We start from the raw sequence: 4,260 nt of genomic DNA, 5'->3' as shown, positions 1-4,260 counted from the left end.
CTACCCCCCGAGATCCGGACGATTCCGGATCTCCTAGCTTTCCGCCGCGCCCTCAAGACATGGCTTTTTCAGCAAGCGGGTCTGGCCTAGGGAGAATTTTAAATAGGGACAATTTTAATTATTATTTTAACATGACACAGCGGTAAATATTTGTTTTTAATTGGTTCTTATTGGGGATAATGCTTTGTACTGTTTTAATATGCTGTGAGCCGCCCTGAGTCCTGTGGGGAGAAGGGCGGCATATAAGTCTAATAAATGAATGAATGAATGAATGAATGAATGAATGAATGAATGAAATATAGATAGACGATAGATGATGGGATAGATAGATGATAGATGATAGAGATCATACAAAACATAGTAACAGATAAAGAGAGGAGATGATAGATAGATAGATGATAGATGATGAGATAGACAATAGATGATGGGATAGATAGATGATAGATAGATAGATTAGATAGATAGATAGATAGATAGATAGATAGATAGATAGATAGATAGATAGATAGATAGATAGATAGATAGATATCACCAAAGCACAATAACATAGATGATAGAAAAAGAGATGAGATAGATGATAGACAGATGATACAGATATATGTATATATTATGTGTGAACCAAATTTTACCGAAAAACAGCAAAGCAGTGTGTTCATCTTTGCCTTTTAATAGAACTTTTTCATTAAGCATTCATTGATGTTTACAATATTTCCCAGGATCATATTTAGGATGAATTTCCCCTTCTCCCTTTTTTGGCAAAGTCCATCCTTTTTCTTTGCCAGCAGAGAGATCTCGGAAGCCCCCCCTCCCACCTCGATAGCCTTGGTCTCTACCACGACCTTCAGATGCAGCATGAAACCTTTTATTTTCCCCCCAGATGGTGTAAAAAGTACTAAAAAGATCTCCAGTTTTCAGATGAGAAAAGGCTTTTCGTGCTGAAGATTCTGGGAAGCTACCAGAAAGAAGGCAGTTGATCAAACCTCAAAAGTGCTGGCTGGAGAATTCTGGGAGGAGAAGTCCACCCATCTAAAGTGGCCAAGGTTGAGAAACACAAAATGCCTTTTAATTAAATCTGTTAAACACAAAATGCCTTTTAATTAAATCTGTTAATCAAAAAACTCCTGGATGGAACACATCAGAGACGTGTCGTGGTTCCGACAGATGAAACTTTTCAAAGAACTTCGAGGCATTGTTTACCTTAATGAATCTTTATTGGAGTAGCATAGCTTTGGCACTAACATAGTTGAAGCCAAAATCTGAATGCCCCTTCCCTGAGCACATAGTATCAAAGCACAATTCCCTCCTCCAATTTACAGTCATAAATCCCATTCTCCAATTAGTTTGAAATGCAGACTTTCCCTCCTGTTCTCCAACCTGCCATTTCTTATCATCTCTTATTTCAAAAGCCCTGAATTCATATTGTTATGTCTAACTCCCATCACATTCCTCCTCCTCCCCCCCAGTATCATCTAATTCTAAGAGTTAAGCATAAGAAAGAAAAAGGCTGCATCTCCAAATGTGGTCAAAGCAAGAACATCCAATGTTAGCAGCATTGACAAGACAAGATCTCTAGTGAAACACTTTATTAGGCATAGCATACCAGCACAATAGAAGGAATACCAGCTCTGGCAATATGATGGGGAAAAGTTAATTAAAAGAGTAAAACTTTCCCTTCCCTCTGACAGTTCAGGCCTCATTGCCCAGTTAGTCTTCACACTTTTGTTATGAGAAGAAAACCTTTATTTTCCAAAAACATATCTTCAATGATCTTGGCTCTCACACGGATGTTGCTATGTGTGCTCCAACCTCCCCCCTCTGGATTGTAGGCAAGCTAGAAGCAGCATGGCAGTCCTAATGCAAGGAGTTGTCATAGCTTGACAGGTTCATTTAGTGACCAAAATTACAAAGGCACTGAAAAAAGTGAGTTATGATCCTTTTTCACACATACGACCACTGCAGCAGCCTCTGTGGTCACACGATTTACATTAGGATGTTTGATGACTGACTCATATTTATGACGGTTGCAGTGTCCCGGGGTCATGTAATCATCTATTGCAGGGGTCTTCAAACTTGGCCCTTTTATGACCTGTGGACTTCAACTCCCAGGATTCCTCAGCCAGGTCATGTACCAAATAAATTGAACAGAAAATTAAATGGGTTTCTGGGCCCATACAGGTACTCCTCAACCCACAACCATAATAGAGGCCAAAGTCATGGTCATAAGCCAGGGATCTTCAAACTTGGCCCTCTTATGACCTGTGGCCTTCAACTCCCAGAATTCCTCAGCCAGCATGCCTGGCAGAGGAATTCTGGGAGTTGAAGTCCACAAGTCATAAAGGGGCCAAGTTTGAAGGCCCCTGATCTATTGTGGATTCCTGATCAGCAAAGTGAAATGGGGAAGCCAGATTCACTTCATAGCGGTGTTACTAACAACTGCAGTGCTTCACTTAACAACTGTGGCAAGAGAAGTCGTAAAACGGGGCAAAATTCACGTAACAAATGTCTGACATCAGAAATTCTGGGCTCAATTGTGGCCGTGCCTCACCCTTCACGACCCCTCAGACTGCCGCACACCAGGCCCCCCTGCCCTGCCCTGCCTTCCGGAGTCTGCCCAAACTCACAGCCCCATTGTGTCCATGAGACTATCCAACCTTTATCTCGTCCGTCCCTTCTCCTCTGGCTTTCCTCCTTCCCAACACCATGGGGGGTCTTCTCCAAGACTCCCCTCATCTCATTTGGTGGCCGAAGCATTTGAGCTGTGGCATCTCTCCTTCCGAAGGATGGTCAGGGCTGCTTTCCTTTAAGACCGACTCGGTCTCCTCGCAATCTAAGGGACTCTTCAGAGTCTTCTGCAACACCACAATCTGAAAGCATCCGGCCTTGCTCGCCACAATAAGGATGCGGAGACTCTGGAAAGGGTGCAGAGAAGAGCCAGGAGGAGGAGGAGGAGGGGGTACCGAAGGGTTGCAAGAACTGGGACCACCTAGGCCAGGGATGGGGAATAGGGTTGCCAGGTGTCCACTATTTGACTGGACAGTCCACTTTTTTCACATTATGTTCACTATTTTTTTTCACAAAATAGTGGACATTTTTTTTATTCAAAAGCTTTATGATGAAATGGTACGTAATCTAAAGCTGTACAGTCTACTTTTTTTACTACTTAACCCCCCCCCCCGCTTGTCCGCTATTTTTTGGAAGCAGACCTGGCAACCCTAATGGGGAACCTTGGCTCTTTTATGACCTGTGGACTTCAACTCCCAGAATTCCTCAGTCAGCCATGTTGATGAAACCACAGGCTTGGATCCAGACCAGGGGTCTTCAAACTTGGCCCTTTTATGACTCGTGGACTTCAACTCCCAGAATTCCTGAGCCAGCCATGCTGAGGGGAAAGGGAGAGGTTTCCAAGCTGAGCCATGCTGGCTCAGGAATTCTGGGAGTTGAAGTCCACCAGTCATAAAAGAGCCAAGTTGGAAGACCCCTGGTCTGGATCCAAGCCTGTGGTTTCATCAACATGGCCGACTGAGGAATTCTGGGAGTTGAAGTCCACAAGTCATAAAAGAGCCAAGGTTCCCCATCGCTGGCCTAGTCTAACCAAGAGCAGGACGCGGGCTGATAGGAGGGACAACAGGGAAACCTGGATTCGCTTAAAAGCCCCCTGACTCACTTAACGACCGTCAAGATGCCGGCCCGCGTCTGCATGAGGCGAGCGACGCGCAGAAAGTGGGCTTCCCGCGACCCCCCCCCCTCGGCGGCCACCTGGGCTGGCTGAGCCGCCCCGAGGAAGCCCCCCCGCGCCCCCCAGCGCTCCCGGGGGGTGGGGGCTGCCGCCCACCGCCGGCCCGCGCGGGCCAAAGGGATGCGGACCGCAGGGAGAGCAGCGCCCCTCCCGCCGCGGCGTGTCACAATGTAGCCGCCCGACGGGACGGGACGGGCCGCGCCGGCTGAGCGGCGGCAGCGAAGCCAGAAGCAGCGCCGCGAACCCGCCGGGCAGCAGCCGCGCCAGCGCTCTCGGGGACAGGCAAGCCACGGCCCTCGTCGCGGAACCGCCCCTCCGCGGGCGCCGCCTTGGAGACCCTTCGGAGGGGCCCTTGGAGCGCCGGGCGGGAGGGTTCGCCTCCCCCAGCCGCCCCCGGCCGGGGGGGAGCTCCGGGGAGGCTCCGGGGAGGAAGGCGGTGCAGCAGCCGGGACCAAGGGGCCGTCTAGGGCAGGGGTAGGCAACCTCGGCTCTTTTATGACTCATGGACTTCAACTCCCAGAATT

Source organism: Protobothrops mucrosquamatus, unplaced genomic scaffold (genome assembly GCF_001527695.2).
Source record: "Protobothrops mucrosquamatus isolate PMUCROS unplaced genomic scaffold, P.Mucros_1.0 scaffold4408, whole genome shotgun sequence".
Classification (NCBI taxonomy): domain Eukaryota; kingdom Metazoa; phylum Chordata; class Lepidosauria; order Squamata; family Viperidae; genus Protobothrops; species Protobothrops mucrosquamatus.
This window is presented reverse-complemented; position numbering follows the sequence as displayed.